At 39.3% G+C, this 18,085-nt stretch overlaps 1 pseudogene; it reads right to left on the bottom strand.

Annotated features, from left to right (window-relative positions):
* Positions 1 to 2,338: 2,338 nt before the first annotated feature.
* Positions 2,339 to 18,085, bottom strand: part of LOC128099785 (killer cell lectin-like receptor 2) — a 45,186-nt pseudogene continuing 29,439 nt past the window's right edge.

Here is an 18,085-nt window from a genome sequence, read left to right as displayed (position 1 = left end):
ACAGTGTGAGACCCTGTCTCAGAAAATAAAACAAATGAAACGGGGGAAGAAAGAAAAGGAGAGAAAGCTGCAGGCTAATCTGTTACAAATAGAAACATAAGCACTGGTGAAAAATATTACCCAAAAAGATAAACAATGGGGAGGAATGCCATGATAGATTTATGGGGATCACATGGCTATGGCAATCATGAAGTCACAACTTCTTTGTTTGCTTGCTTAGTGTCTGTACAAGATCGACCCATAAACAATCAGTCATAGATTGGGAGGGGCTCATGAGGCTCAATCCTCCAAAGGAAACTATGGGCTCTCTATGGCTTTTGGAGGAGATTAAATTACTAACTTCAGTGATGTAGACACAGCTGAGTAGCTCTGGCTCCAGTGGCTAGTTTCATACCCATGTGCCTGTGCATGTCCCAGGTTAAAGTCTGTGTGTTGCAAAACAAATACAAAACCACAAAAAAGACATGAATGCGGGATGAAGAATTTACAGGCATAGTGTTGATGGTGATGGGCAGGCATCGAAGGCCACAGGGACTGAGTGTGACCAGAATGTGTTAGATTCATATATGAAATTGTCAAAGACTAAATTAACTTGTATAAACACACATATTCCAAGCAGGCAAAGCTATATAAAATGGAGGAGGAAAGGTTTATTTGACTTACACTTCAGCATTGCTGTTCATCATCACAGGAAGTCAGGACAAGAACTCAAACCTGGCAGGAACCAGGAGGTCGAATCTAATGTACAGGCCATGGAGGGGTTCTGCTTACTGGAAGCTTCCCTTTGCTTGCTCAGCCTGTTTTCTTATAGAACCCAGGACTGTGAGCCCAGGGGTTGCAACATCTACAAATCACTAGTTAAGAAAATGCGCTAAAGACTTGCCTACAGTCAGATCTTAGTGAGGCACATTGTCAATTGAGATTCCATCCTTTCAGATGTATCTAGCTTATGTCAAGTTGACATAAAACTAGCCTCCACAATGGTTCTTGAAGAGATGTACATATTTTTAACTCATATTTCTCATGACTTACAGTGGGGACATTTTGATTACATACACACTCCAAAGTCAAATTTGATATTTTTAATGTCAGAGTCAAAAACATAAAGACATCATAAGTCAATAACCATTTTAGAACTAAAGGACATTACAAGGGAAAGCACTGATGATAGTGAATGTGAAGAAATATCAACAGTGATATAACTCAGAAAACTGACATTTATTAATATGGATTATGGAAGAGATCATATGACTAGATCGATACTAAATTTATTGTCATATCTTTTCCTATGATGCTATAACAGGAATGGCTTTGAAAATATTTATGGACAGTTTACTATTATTATTGTGATCATCATTATTAATATGCTTCATGAGACATTGTCTCTTCTGTAGCCCATGATGGCTTCAAACACACAATGCAGCCTAGACTGTATTCAAGTTCAAGTACTTATGAGATAATAAGTCTGAGTCATGACATCCAGATGGCCTCAGTGAATATTACTGTATCCATGGGTTTTCAATTTGCCAGCAAATAGGTCAGAGAAACAGAGAGAGGAGAGATAGAGAAAAAAAGAGAAAGAGAAAGAGAGAGCCAGAGCCAGAGAGAGAGAATGAGAACACATATGTACTATGTATGGTTGTATGAGTCTCTTGAACTAGCCTAGAAACTATTCATCAATAGAGAAAATAAATCCTTTCTAAACATAAGTTCTTCTACCTGCAAAAAATAACACATACTAACTAACCAACCAAATATAGAACCCCAAAACTGCATCACAGTTCTTAATTGTGATGTCAAAGCAATGGAATATTGGAAAGGTTTATCCTAGGGATGATGAGTCAGTTATGTGAGTTATTATCAGCATTCTGGATTTGGTTCTTGTGTCATTCAGGAAACAAAGGATGATTCCTCAGGGCTTGGAACAAAGGGCATCCATTCTCCAGACATGAGCTGCTGTGTTTAGCAGGAAGGGAGAAAGCTTCTGGTGTGTTAAGTTAGATTTCAGTAGAACATTTCTTCTCTTTCCAGCTCATTGCCATGTTTGCTCAGCTGACTGAGTCCTTCGGTCAATGCATTCAGTCATCAAGTAGTCACAAATCATCACAGGATACCAACAAATGACAAAATGTCCATTTTTTTTTTAAAGATTTATTTATTAATTATGTATACAATGTTCTGCCTGCATTACGCCTGCAGGCCAGAAGAGGGCACCAGATCTCATTACAGATGGTTGTGAGCCACCATGTGGTTGCTGGGAATTGAACTCAGGACCTCTGGAAGAACAGTCAGTGCTCTTAACCGCTGAGCCATCTCTCCAGCCCCAAAATGTCCATTTTTACTTTCCCTTCACACTATACATGGAACCAGGGAATTTATCCATTCTCCTTTCACAGATACAGGGGCGGTTTATAGCACAGTCACCATCATGTATACCTCCAAAACTGAGATATGCACAGTTTCCATCTTTCTGTAATAGTTTCACCATTGTCAAATTACTGTAAAACAAAACATACAATGGGCAGTTATTAAAATTTGAAACTTGTATTGATGTGATGCAGGTCATGATTTTAAAAACAATTTTTATTGACCAAAATATACAGAATATAGAATTAATTGTGTTTTACTAAAGGTTTTTTGTTTTCCCTAAACTCATTTTAAAAAGGTCTTGGGCCAGTGACACAGATCAGTGGCTAGAAGACATTGCCACCAAACTTGACAGTCTGAGTTCAGACTTTGGATATCACAGAGTAGAAGAGGAAAAGTGACTCCTTCAACTGCCTCTAACTACAGATGTGCTGTGACATGGGAACACACATGCATACATTCACCCAAAAATAAATAAATGTAATAAAAATAAAAAATAAAAATATTCCCTTGATCACAATTGAATTCAATATCTATTCCACATTGTTTATTTTTCATCTACAAGTAAATTTAACTTTTAGTATCACCAAAAGATCATTTTACACTAAAGTTTATTTCCTATGATGCTTTTTGGAATAAAGACATTTTAAAAACTAGAAAAATATAAATGTATGTGACACACAGGACAGGGTTTCTTGGCTTGGGCAACACATTGAGATTTATCCAGGTAAGGCTGATAAGAATATGTATAAAAGAGGATAAAACAGGGAATGAAATCCACCAAACTCCATGGGTTGTGATGTGAAAGGGATAAAGCTTCAACAAAAGATCATCATTTGTGTTCCCTGGATTCATGCCAGGTAGAAATAGTGTGTTTAGATTTACCATAGGAACAGCAAAAGAAGATAAATGAAACTAACTGGCCTTTGGGGTATAGACAGAACAGGTGAGGTACAATAGGAGTGAGTATACACATTAGAGAGCCATGAGACACCGTTATGAGTACAATCAATAAAGCATGTGTTTTAAACATGAGTGAAGAGGAAAGACCCAGTAGACACTGACTATTCACAAGATCCACATGGAGCACACATTCTGCATCATGACCTCTTTATTTTACCTCTATGGAGATGCCCATTTGGAGCTCTCCACAAGGAAGACAAGTTAATCTAATAGCTGTTCACTTGGTCTACTAGAACTGGACATTGAAACAGATGTCCAAGCTACTGTCTCTTCCCACTAGAGAAAATGCTTCTCATGGTGAAATAAATCTTCTCAACACCAGGCTTTTATACAGAATCCTCAGTTCCAGCCCTAGTAATCATACCATCATCAGGGTCAGTTTTGTAGCATAGTAAAGGTCTACAATGATATTACCACCTAGATGCAGTCATTTTCTCAGCCACTGGCACCTCATTCCAAATGCTACCATTTGCCCATCTCTGACTCTGTATGGTGCTGTAGGCTGTAAATAAATTCATTAACTCTGTGGTCAGTCATGGTAGAAGACAGCATCCATCCTGGTGCTTGGGAGGTAGATGCACAAGTGGGGCTAGCTTGTATGAAATGATACTCCAATAGAAAAACAAAACTAATATACCAACAATAATAATCTGTGTGCTTGATTATATTAAAACATCTTGTAAGACTGTCTGTTTCTGTCCTCTGGCCACCTCTGTGACAGCCTGCATGAGAGTATCTTTAGAGGAGAGAGAGGAAATTATTTTCCTGCTGATGTGGAACCGAGCTGTCTGCACTGGCTGGACCACATTCAAAAAGAAGTGACCAGACCTGTCATGTTCCCAGGCACTGAGTAAAAGCTTCCTGAGACAGTTACTACTATGAATAACATGCTTCAGATAATTTCTTCAGCCAATGAAGAAGAAATTCAGTAAATGCCTCAAAGAAAATGACATCATGAAAAAAAATTCAGCAGAAACAGTACATTGAGTGCATAAAATTTTAGACATTAGTGCTGTGGGATGTTCTGTATGTCAAGTGTGTTGCTGATTGGTCAATAAAAAATCACTGATTGGCCAGTGGCGAGGCAGGAAGTATAGGCGGGACAAGGAGAGAGGAGAATTCTGGGAAGCGGAAGGCTGGGAGAGACACTGCCAGCCGCCACGATGAGAAACAGCATGTGAAGATGCTGGTAAGCCACGAGCCACGTGCCAAGGTATAGATTTATAGAAATGGATTAATTTAAGCTGTAAGAAAAGTTAGCAAGAAGCCTGCCATGGCCATACAGTTTGTAACCAATATAAGACTCTGTGTTTACTTGGTTGGGTCTGAGCGGCTGTAGGACTGGCAGGTGAGAGAGATTTGTCCTGACTGTGGGCCAGGCAGGAAAACTCTAGCTACACATTAGGATTTCCATCTAACACTTATAAAATAAGGATACTTATTATCTTTCAAGAGACAAAGTACAGGACAGGCACAGTCACACCTGCCAGCTGTCCCAGCACCTACAAGTTGGAAACACAAGGATCAGGTGTTCAAAGTCAGCCTGGGACACATGAATTGCTACCTAAAAACAACAAAATTAAAATTAAAATGATTATTTAATGATATAAAAGATATTTAAAAATTATAATTAACTTCTCCATTTCTGGTGAGAGTGAAAACTTATGTGCCACTTTGGAAAGTGACATGGTTGTTTCTCAGAAAATTGGTAATCAATCTACCTCAAGACCAGCTATGCCAGTATTGGGCATATATCTAAAGGATGCTCCATCCTACCACAAAGACATTTGCTCAACTATGTTCGTAGCAGCTTTATTTATAATAGTCATTGTCATGAATTACTGCATGTGAGGGTCTCCCAAGGGCATTCCAAGAGTGCAGATAAACATAGTGGGCAGATACAGTGGTGAGCTGGGCAGATGCATGCCATGTGGCATCGCGGCTATGGCAGTGGTGGTGGAAATAATTCACAACCGAGACACTGCGTTCATGTGGAGAGTTTATTATAATAAAGAGATGAAGAGAAAGATAGGAAAGAGAGAGAGAGAGAGATATGGAGAGAGAGAGAGAGAGAGAGAGAGAGAGAGAGAGAGAGAGAGAGGTCAAGGGTGCACATCTCATGGAGGAAACAGGTGGAAGAGAGAGAGGAAGGGGGAGGAGTTTTTCCTTAGAATGAGGTTTTTACATCAGGACCACATCAATACCATCAGGTGGGTCAGAATACTAACATTGGTTTCCAAGGGGCAGATCAGAATAGTAACAGCCATAAACTGGAAACAACCTAGACATCCATCAAAAGCAGAATGGATAAAGAAAATATGGTCCATTTACACAATGGAGTATTATGGACCAGTTAAAACAATGGCTAATCTCTGTCAGTTGCAAGCCAGCCTGGTCTACAAAGTGAGTTCGAGGAAAGGCACACAGCTACACAGAGAAACCCTGTCTCAAACAAAGAAACAAAGAAACAAAGAAACAAACAAAAAAAACAATGGCACCATGAAACTTGCCACCAAGTGGAAGGAACTAGAAAAGATCATCTGAGTGAGGTAACCCAGACCCAGAAAGACAAACATGGTATGTACTCACTTATAGGTGGATATTAGCTATAAACTAAAGGATAGCCATGCTACAATCCCAAGACCCAGTTAATCTAAGTAACAAGGAGGGCTCAAGGGGGGCAGAGTCAATGGATCTCATTGTGAAGGGGAAATAGAATAGACATTGCTGATGGAAGGGAGGGGTGTTCTGGATTGGGGTGGATGGACATGAGAACCAGAGGGATCATGTGGGGAAGATGAAGAAAGAGAGTCCAGAGAAAGACAACTGGAATGAGGGTCATCTCTGGGATGAGCTAGATTTCTAATGCAATGGAAACTCCCAAGAATCTATGAGGGTGACCTTAGCTAACAGTCCTAACAATGGGGGAAACAGAGTCTGAACAGGCCATATCCAATAACCAGGTAAGACATCCAATGGAGGGATTCAGACCCCCAACTGAGCTGCAAAACCTTCAATGTACAGTTTGCCCTACCTACAAAGAGATACTAGGGTAAAGGTGGTGTAGAAATTATGGGGATAGACAACCAATGACTGTCAAGCTTGAAACCCATACCATGAGAAGGAGCCCACCCATGACACTGCCTGGAGGACCAGGACCCAGAGGCCAGGTAGTCCAGAGACCTAGGATAGAGCTGAACACTACTGGAAAAAAAGTGAATGAAATGATTCATAATCGTCTTCTATACTCATAGATTGTTGCCTAGCCTAATTGCCACCAGAGAGGTCTCACCCAGCAACAGATGGAAACATGAAGAGACACACAGTCAAACCTCAGGAAGACCTTGGGGAATCCTGTAGAAGAGGGGAGGAATGATTGTGAGAGCCAGAGTGGCACAAGAAAACCATGGAATCAATTAACCTGAGCTCACAGGGACTCATAGAGACTGAACCAAATACCAGGGAGCCTGCATAGGACTGACCTAAGCCCACTGTGTATATGTGACAGGTGTGGGGCTTGGTTTTTTATTTTTTTTCTTTTGTGGATCTCCTAACAGTGAGAGTAGGGGCTTTCTCTGACTCTGTTACCTGCTTTGGGGACCTGTGTATGGACTTTTCTTTTGGGCTACCAGCTCTCAAACAATGACACAGAGACTTATTATCAATTACAAAAGCCCAGCTGATAGGTTAGGTTTGTTTCTAACTAGCTCTTATAACTTAAATTAACCCATTTATATTCATGTACCTGTTGCCACATGACTCATGGCTTTACTTCTCATCCTCCATGTCTGTTCCCTCTCTGTCTGCTGGTGACTCATTATGTCTCCTCCCTTCTTCCTAGCAACCTTTGTGCCTGGGAATCCTGCCTAGCTATTGAGTGTTCAGCTTCGTATTAAACTAGTAACAGTGACACATCTTCACAGTGTACAAAAAGAGGACCCCTCTTCGTACTGGGTTGCCTTATCCTTCCTCAATAAGAGGAGGTGCCTAGTCTTACCACAAGTTGATATACCATGCCTGGCTGGTATGTCATTGGAGACCTGACCTTTCTGAACAGAAAAAAGAGTGGATTAGAGTGTGGGAAGAAAAGGGAGGAGAGGAAGAAAGGAGGGAAGACTGTGACTGGACTGGAAAAAATTAATTAACTAATTATGTTTTGTTTTTCAAGACAGGTTTCTGTGTTAACAGTGCTAGCTGTCCTGGAATTCACATTGTGTACAATGTTTGCCTTGAACTCACAGAGAGCTGCCTGCTTCTGCCACCAAGTGCTGAGACTAAAAGCCTGCACTACCACCCCCCAGGAATAAATTTTAAAAATTGTAAAAAAAGACAACCCCCCAAAAGAGAACAGTATTTTTCGGTATTTTGTTCATTTGTTTTGATTGGTTATGTTCTAGGAGTTGGATAATAAACATTGTTTTTAAATACATACATATACATATACAAACCTGCACACACACACACACACACACACACACACACACACACACACACACACACGCCAAAGGTATTTTTGGATAAAAACAGAATTTCTAGGAGAGAAATTTTAATAATAGTATTACTAAAAACATCAGTAATCAGGAGGAATGGTAATGTGTGATATGAAAATGGAGGGAGGATTTCTGAGAATTAAAACATCAAATGTCAATAGTACTGGGCATAGAGAACAGGAGAGGATCAAAGGTGGATTAACCAAAACTAAGGGTTTAAAAAGGCCTTATGGACACCCACTAGTTAATATGCTTGCAGATGACCAACACAACGTTGACTCTTTGTTCCTTTGGTGGTTTGGGGTTTGTGTGTGTGTGTGTGTGTGTGTGTGTGTGTGTGTGTGTTTTAATATTTTTATATGATTGGGTGTTTTTTACTTTATCTTCACTTTTGTTTTTGTTATGCGGAGAGAAAAAGAAAGAACTTGAGATTTTAAAGGGTGGGAGTGCTGATCAAAATATATTCAAATGAAAAATGAAATTGAAAAGAAAAATATAACCATAAAAAGAGTTAGAACCACTGCGGTGGGATGTTCTCGATGCTGTGAATGTGTTGTTCTGATTGGTTAATAAATAAAGTGCTGATTGGCCAGACAGGAAGTATAGATGGGACAATCAGAGAATTCTGGGAACAGGAAGGCTGAGTCAGAGAGACACAGCCAGCCATCGCTATGAGAAGATGTTAAGATATCCGTAAGCCAGGAGCCACGTGGCAACTTATAGATTAAGAGAAATCGGTTAATTTAAGACGTAAGAACAGCTAGCTAGAAGCCTGCCATGGTCATACAGTTTACAGATAATATAGTTCTCTGTGTGTTTACTTGGTTGGGTCTGAGTGACTGTGGAAATGGTGGGTGAGAGAGATTTGTCCTGACCGTGGGCCAGGCAGGACCAGAAAACTCGGGCTACAAACCACAGAAAACATGAGTTATTAAATGAAAATCAAAGTATAAAGCAGGAGATACATCCAGAGGAATTATTGGTCAGAGAGACTACAGAGGTCTCCACACCAGCACAGCATATTGCCATTACCTTTGGTTACCAACCATAACTACATGGTAAGACCTGATTGCTAAGACACCACACACTGTGATGTCAGGACACAGAGTAATCAATTTCAAATGGATCAGGAAACTTCTTTCCTTGAGCTATTTTTCAAAGGATGAGAAGGTGATTTGCAGGCTGCTGGGGAGAAGAGATATGAATGGTCTTACCCAGCACTGAAGCCTGCGTTCTTCAATACTGACCTGCTAGGCAAGATGTTCCCAATGGTACCATTGTTATAGGATAACTAACTGTTTTCTTATTAGAGTTGAGATCTTTAATATATAAGTGATATCGTGTTTGCTATTGTAATCCAAATCAAAAGCCCATGAATGTGGAGGTCAAGGGCCCTAGGGTGGAAACTGCTACAATCATGTTGATAAGTGGGCATGTAGTCAAACTGTACTCTTAGTACAAGTGTTTATGGCCTAGACCTGGGCTGTTCTCGACCTTGGTCAGAGAAGCTTCTTTTGCAGTAGGCAGTAATCAGTACAGAGCAGCAGAACTAGTCAAAGTTCAGAAGAGAAGAGAAAATGTGTTTAGCTAGCCCTATGAAGACAACTTCAACTCCCTTCCCTTCAACACCATCCCAAAACTCAGGGAACAGCAGGAGAGAGAAAGTGGGAAAAAATATAAGAGCCTGATGATAAGAAAAGCTCTATGAAATCCTGCAATCTGGACATGACAAGGCTTTCCTACTCACAAACTCACAGCAGCTGTGGTAATCTATATGAGACCTGAACAAGATCAGGCCAGCCAAAATTCCAGTATAGTTGGAGAGGGGCCCTCTATCTCTTAAGGAGATAGTATTATTAGTTGACTGCTATTGGAAACGGGAGACACATTCTTATTAAGTTTGTGGCCAATGGGAGGTGTCCTTGCTCCAGTGGATGGTCTACAAACTTCCACCTGTGGACAGTATCAACTAAGAAAACATGAGTTAGATGGGAACACCTTAGGTACAGTCAGGGGAAGGTTGAGAGGGCAAGTAGTGGATGATATGATCATATTTCATTCTGTATATGTATGATAATTTTAAGAAATGGTATTAATAAAGAAAATCAAAGAAAATCAGAACGAACTTAGAGCTTATAGACTACGGCAACCTTGAAAAGAAAAGTAGATTATTTCATCATGATTGCATATATATTGTGTTTTTATATTTATAAATTAATAATTATATAAGCTAACTACAGAAACAAGTCAAGTGTATGTTTAAGATACACTCATAATATCATTCATGATGATCAAGTTATTTCACATGATCCTAATCTTTGGTTTTTTGTGTCCTCTGCATCTTAGAACACATAACCCAGAGCTGTGTTCAGTATGACATCACTAGCAGTCAGCTTCTAAACTATTCCTCTTCCCTGTCTAACACTTGCTCAAACACTGTCTTATGCATCTTATCCTGACCTGTGAACTCCATAGAAAATGAGGAAAGCCATGGGAAATGAGAGAAAAGCCTTTGCAACCCTCCTTCCAACTCTGCACCACTGTTAGAGTGTGAGGGTTCAGGAAACTCACAATTTAGATGGGCCATCGACAGTCCATTGCCATTCCCCTTTGCTTGTATTATATTTTAATCCAATCCAGTATCTGTGTGCAGTAACATGGGACTGTAAGAACTTCTGTAAGAGAAATAACACATATTGTGATAAAATGTCTGCCTGGTAAGAAAAGAACAGGGTAACAGTCCCCAGCTATTCTTGTATCATTTCTCTGCTGTCCTGTCCTCCAGCACTTCAGTCCCTCCAAGTTCATTTTTAAAGTGGTTTCCCACTAGTAGCTCATTTATGTAAAAACCTATGACAGTTACATAAGTTATTTAAAATGAAAACTTCAGGTGTCTAGAGATACTGGATTCAGGAAATGATTTGTGACCGTGTTTCTCAGAGAAAATATCACTGTGTAGACAAGGCTAACACTGAACTCACAGTCTCCCAGCTTCAGACCCTGGCTCCTTAAGTAAGCCCAACACTTTATTAAATTATTCAAATACACATTTTAGAAGAACACAGAAGCATGTGGGAAGTGTTCAACTTAAGTGACCCCCCCTTTCTAAAAAAACTAATTAATCCAGATGATAAGTCCAAGTCCTCTGTGAAAAGCTGTGTGCTATCCTCCATGTTCCAGCAATGAAGCCATGCTGTTACTTAGATCCCAAAGTGACAGAACTTGAGGAAGTGTGAGATACTTGGAAGTAAATAGTGTGTCTTATATGTGACACATGAGTGGAATGATACCTAATAAAATTACTGAATATATTTTATGATATAAGTTTAAATTTACCCATGTTTACTGTATCAAATGAAAAATTATATTATTACTTGACATAAAAATTTATTTTATGATGTAATTATTCAGACATGTATTAAATTGGTGAAAAAATTGTGCATCATATTCTAAATGACAAAGTTTTCAAGCTGATTATTCAACCATTTCTCTAGAAAAATACCCTCTATGTATTTGAAGAAACTTTTTTAGTAACAAAAGTAAACAGTTAATGTCAGGATCCTGGCCACTTGTTTTCCTTTAAATGTTCATTTCCAAAGATAGTTTTTTTTATGAAATATAAGAATATTAGGAAGTAAATATTATGGGCAGATTCAGTGAAATTCAACTAACAGGAAAAACTGTTTAATTCCTGGTTCTCATATAATTTCCATTTGGCAGATTGTCACAGATCTCAGTTACTTTCTCTATTGTCATCCAGTTACCCATCTCAGACAATCTCACTTCTGGATTGCAAAGAGCAAACTCTGGACCATGGTCTCTCTGGGTGTAGGTGGCACTCTATGGAGATAAATAACTGTCAGTCACAAGATGTGCTATACCAAAGGGCTAAACTTATTCAGGGAAAACATGCTTCTCTGCAGGATTAGTTCACAGATTCCTGGCAAAGGGAGGAGATTGCAAAGACAGGACTGTCTCCTTAGAAATGAGTCTCCTCATAACACCCTGTGTCCTGACACTAAATAGGAAGTAGGAAGGATGGACTGGAAAACTCTTACTGTATGATTTTTGCTTGAATTACAGGAAAACCACATACAACTGCTGAAGGACTCTTTTTTTTTTAAAAAATATCTGTGCTCAATATTTCACTCTCAAGTGTTCGAGAAGGAGTCTAAGAATAAAGAAGCCTGTAAGAGTCTATGGTACCGGTTCATCATCATCATCTATCTTCAAAAGGGATAAGCTGCAATCCTGGCAGGTCTGTTTACATCCACTCCAGCGTTTATTGTCCATGATGAAATAATAACATTTTATGCCACAGCAGAACAAGTGTCCATCAACAGGTTTCCCTACAACAGAGAAGGGAATGGTGAAAATTCTTATTTTCTGGTATTCTGTTATTAGGACTGTGGTGATATTTTGTATATGCTTGACTGAAGATCTAGGGCAGAGCTAGTCATAGAGTTAGCCATGGAGGTCAGGCAGTGGTGGCACACACCCTTAATCCTAGCACTATAGGCGGAGGCAGATGGATCTCTGTGACTTCAAGGCCACCCTGGACTACATAAGATTAATCCAGCCAAAAAGAGAAACAGAGCCAGGCAGTGATGGCTTTCACGCTTAATCCCAGTACCTGGGAGTCACACACCTTTAATTCCAGCACTAGGAAGGTTGAGACAGGGAGAGATATATATGGCTGGGCAGAGAAAAGAATATAAGGCAAGTGGACATCAGACTCAGGGGCATTCAGTCTGAGGATTCATGGAGACAGGATCTTCTCTTTTTGGCCGAGGAGTTGGTGAGATGAGAAGTGGCTGTGGCTTGTTTCCTCTGATCTTTCAGCTTTTACCTCAATATATGTCTCCAGGTTTCTATTATAAGACCTATTAGGATTTGTGCTACAGAAGAATATATTTATTACAAATCTATAACTAAGTAAAACCTCACAGCTCTCAAAAAGTGAGACACTAGAATGCTGAGACCCCTGCACACCCATGTTCTATGCAGTACTGTTCATAATAGAGATATGGATAAATTTTAAGTGTTCATTATGGATGAATCAATAGAGAAAATGTATCATATACACACAAAGGAATACTATTTATCCTTGACAGGGAAGAAATCCAAGTGGGCATGATGACTTATGCCTGCCTACAAATACAGCACTGCATAGGCTGAGGCATGAGGTTCACCTCCAGTTTGAAGTCAGCCTAGGTTAAGCAGTGAATTCCAGGCCAGCCTTGAATATATATGGTGAGTTCCAAGGCAGCCTGGGCTATAGAATGAAAACATTTTCACATCTAACGCCCTAAAGAGAAATCCTGACCTAAGTGACCAACTGTGTAGTAAGAGTCTCTCAGGTGACTCCTGACTGCTGCTCACTGAGTGTCAGGTCTAAGTGTCCTGTTATGAGCCGATTTATTACTAATGAGACAGCAGGCCTTTGTAAAAACCTCCCTTTCTTAGAAGTCTACAATTAAGTTGGAAGCATGCATGAACTTGAAGACAGAATGCAAAGTGAGACAAACTAGGGCCAGGACCATACTTTTTGATTTCACTCAGATGAGGTTTACAGCACAGCCCAGCTCTAAGAAGCAGAGGTTTGTAAGATCCCGGGGCTGGAGGGAGGGGAAATGAACACTTGCTGCTCAGAGGCAGTAACATGGATGAGGCAATGCTAGGTCTGCAGTGATACACTGTGCCCACAGTGGCCCACATGCTACTGTACACATACAGCTGTGCTGTGGTCTGTTAGATGCTCTTACCTTAATAGAAATAAGAGACAAACAAGGAAGCTTTTGATGGTGATTTCCTTTTTTCCTGCCTTCAAGGGTACACCCACATGCCCAAAGTATCAAATTTGAATGCTTTAAAACATGTGTAGTTTACATTGCTACAACCTCTAGATAATTTATTTCTTTGGTCTGTGCTAGGGACCCCCATTCTCTATTAATAAAGCTTTATGTCGAACCCTTGTTTTTCTGAGAAGAGGTATCAACACTCTGTAGTTCAATCTGGCTTGGAATTTGCTGAACACCTAGACTGTCCTCAAATTTGCAATCTTCCTGCCTCAGTGTTTTAATCACAAGCATTGCAGATTCATGCTGCCACTTAGAGATGGTAGTTATGTTATTATAAAATAATAATATAAAACATTTTGATGAGTCTGAGATGCCTCAATGACTATTTGGGGACTTCCTCTTTTTCTCTGTCACACATTCTAAAATTTACCAGTTTTAAAGCTATTATTAGTCCTTGAATAATGAAGATCATCAACCCCTGCTATCATGCACAGTGAGATCATATTCAAGAGTACTTCGTGAACATTAACTTTTGAAAAAAAATACTTAATAATGAATGATAAACTGTGTCAATTAATGTTATCCAGTCATGATGCAAGGAAAGAAAGGTTCCTTGTAATGATTGATATTTTCATCTCTGTATCATTCAGTGACAGTGATACACCAGTGTGGGCACCATGGAGAAGCTCCATGTGTGCTGCAGTGAGCTTCACTATGGTCACACACAGGCCAGATCTCTGATACCCAGGCAGAAGGAGAACACACACACACACACACACACACACACACACACACACACACACACACACACACAATTATTTTTATGACTGTATCCATGTAAATGCTTTAAGTCCATTTCACCCTAAGAATTTGGCAAATACTCTCTTACTGGAAACTTCCACATTCTGTCAACAAACGAAATGGGGACTCAGATTTGACCTCTCATGAAAACGACCTGAATTCTCAGCTGTGCTGACTGAGCTTTCATCCCCTGGGAGCAGTGGGAGACAGGATCGCCACTGAGTTCTAGAAACTAATATTTTCCTAATCCAAACAGGGATTTCCAGGGTTTTAGGTGCCTCCATGAGACAAGGAAACACCACCCATTAGCTGAGGGATCACCAGCATTATTAGCTGCTAACTGGACTTCAAATCTTCTGGAGAAGAATCAATACAGAATAATGCAATTCTATATTCAATATCCCCTCCTTACCTCTGTGCTGTTCACAATCAAAAACGACCTTAGTTTTCCCAGAGCATCTATTCTGTTTTCTATTGAGAGTGTCTGGTTCCTTCTGATGTTTGAAGTCATCACACCCTGTAGACTTTCTTCTCAATGTTTCATTTAAGCAGTTGTTATTTTGCATGGTGGTATTCCTTTGATTGGGGTTGTTTAGATTTTTCTGTAGTTCATGGTTTTCTTGCGTATACTGAAAAACTAAAATTAACAAAAGATATATCTAAAAATGGTTATAAATAATAAATATTGAAGTTTATGATATAAAAAGGCCTCATGTTGACAACATATATCATTACTTTGATTGCTATTTAGAAAATAACACCTCAACTAACTTATTAAAGAAATGGAAACATCAATTTCCCTCTACCAACAACTTCAGTATAAAGTAAAAATGAAGCAGAATTAAATTACTGTGGAAGCACATTGCCTTCCAATTTCTTCATTTTTTCTTTGCATAAAACTTACAAATAAAAATCTAACAAAAAAATTCAGTCAACCTTTAACATCTGCTGAAAATGTGAATTAAGAAACATGAAGAAATGGCACAATTCTCAAAGGACCAGATAGAAAGCATAATATCTAGATAAGTAGCTGTATTTTAGCACATCTTGGGAGTGATTTCCTCTAAAGATGTAAAGGAATCTAATAAGGCTGAAGTGTTAAGGTCTCTGTATGTATCTAGTCTTTTTACACAACCATGTCCTCATTACAGACTGAGGAAAATGAAAAGAAGTTCATCATTTCTTTAGCACAGCTGTTTCTCACAGAATGTTTACCTAAGATTCCCAGTCTCTTCAGCTCAGAAGGCAGACTATCACCAAGTTCTCAGAATGAACATGACCAGGAATGAGAAAGTATGAAAGCTCTCAACAGCCCCAAAGTGAATGAAGTAGGTATGTAAGGAAAGGGACACTGTAGTGTAGCAGGAGTACAAATATCTTAAGAACTGGGCAGTGATGGCGTACGCCTTTGATTCCCAGAATGCGAAGTAAAACAAACTTGAACCAGGACCACACTTTTTGGTTTCACTCAGATGGGGCTTACAGCACAGCCCAGTTCTAAGAAGCAGAGGTTTGTAAGATCCCAGGGGCTGGAGGGAGGGGAAATGAGCACTGGCTGCTCAGAGGCAGTTACATGGATGATGCAATGCTAGGTCTGCAGTCATGCACTGTGCCCACAGAGGCCCACATGCTACTGTACACATACAGCTGTGCCGTGCTCTGTTAGATGCTCTTACCTTAATAGAAATAAGAGACAAACAAGGAAGCTTTTGATGGTGATTTCCTGCCTTCAAGGGTACACTCACATGCCCAAAGTATCAAATTTGAATACATTAAAACATGTGTAGTTTACACAGCTAGAACATCTCAATAAGATGTATTTGTTTGGTCTGTGCTATGGACCCTCCACCCCATTGTTTATTAATAAAACTTTATGTCAAACCCTTGTTTTTCTGAGAAGAATTATCATCACTCTGTAGTTCAGGCTGGCTTGGAATTTGCTGGACACCTAGACTGTCCTCAAATTTGCAATCTTCCTGCCTCAGTGTTTTAATCACAAGCATTGCAGATTCATAAGGCCACTTAGAGATGGTAGTTATGTTATTATAAAATAATAATATAAAACATTTTTGATGAGTCTGAAATGCCTCAATGACTATTTGGGGACTTCCTCTTTTTCTCTGTCACATATTTTAAAATTTACCAGTTTTAAAGCTATTACTAGTCCTTGAATAATGAAGATCATCAACCCCTGCTATCATGCACAGTGAGATCATATTCAAGAGTTCTTTGTGAACATTAACTTTTGAAAAAAAATATTTAATAATGAATGATAAACTGTGTCAATTAATATCAACCAGTCATGATGCAAGGAAAGAAAGGTTCCTTGTAACGATTGATATTTTCATCTCTGTGTCATTCAGTGACAGAGATACACCAGTGTGGTCACCATGGAGAAGCTCCTGTGTGTGCTGCAGTGAGCTTCACTATGGTCACAAACAGGCCAACTCTCTGATACCCAGGCAGAAGGAAAAAACACACACACACACACACACACACACACACACACACACACACACACACACACACATTTATTTTTATTACTGCATCTATGTAAATGCTTTAAGTCCATTTCACCCTAAGAATTTGGTAAATACTCTCTTACTGGAAACTTCCACATTTTGTCAACAAAAAAAGTGGCGAGCCGGCGGTGGTGGCACTCGCATTTAATCCCAGCACTTGGGAGGCAGAGCCAGGCAGATCTCTGTGAGTTCGAGGCCAGCCTGGGCTACCAAGTGAGTTCCAGGAAACGCACAAAGCTATACAGGGAGACCCTGTCTCAAACAACCAAAAAAAAAAAAAAAAAAATAGAAGTGGGGACTCAGATTTGCCCACACAAGAAAACGACCTGAATTCTGAGCTCTGCTGACTGAGCTTCCTTGCCCTGGGAGCAGTGGGAGACAGGATAGCTAATGAGTTCTAGAAACTTAGATTTTCTGAATCCAAATGGGGATTTTCAGGTTTGTAGGCTCCTCCAGAAAACAAGGCAACCCCACCCATTAACTCAGGGATCACCAGCATTGTTAGCTGCTAACTGGACTTCAAATCTTCTGGAGAAGAATCAATACAGAATAATGCAACTCTTTATTCAAGATTCCTTCCTTACCTGTGTGCTGTACGCAATATAAAACCTTACTTTTCCCATAGCATCTGTTCTATTTTCTGTTGAGGGAGGCCAATCTCACTTGATGTTTGAGGTCATCACACTCTCTAGATTTATTTCTCAGTATTTCTTCCTTTAAGTAGTTGTCATTTAGCAGTATGCGATAATTTTGAGTGAGGTTTTATAGGGTTTTTTGCAGTTCATATTTTTCTTGACTATACTACAAAACTAAAATTAGTAGCAGACATAACTTTAAAAATGCCCATAAGGAGTAAATATCAAATTCACAATTTGAGAAAAAGCTTTACATTGACACCCAACATATATCATCATTTTAATTGTTATTTCAACACTAAAAGAGTAATTCTTCAATTAACTCACTATAAAAATGGAAACATGAATTTCTATTGTCAACTTCAATGTAAAGTAGGTGAAACAGCTAAATAATATTACAGTGGAAGCTCCATATGTTCTGATTAATTCATTGTTTTCATAGCACAAAACTATCAAATAAATACATAAGTAAAATGTTCAGAGAAACCTAACACGACATGAAAATT

The sequence above is a fragment of the Peromyscus californicus genome, unplaced genomic scaffold (genome assembly GCF_007827085.1).
Source record: "Peromyscus californicus insignis strain IS unplaced genomic scaffold, ASM782708v3 Scaffold_6__1_contigs__length_162567912, whole genome shotgun sequence".
In the NCBI taxonomy this organism is placed as follows: Eukaryota; Metazoa; Chordata; class Mammalia; order Rodentia; family Cricetidae; genus Peromyscus; species Peromyscus californicus.
Note: the sequence above shows the minus strand (reverse complement) of the source record. Positions and strands in the feature narration are given on the sequence as shown.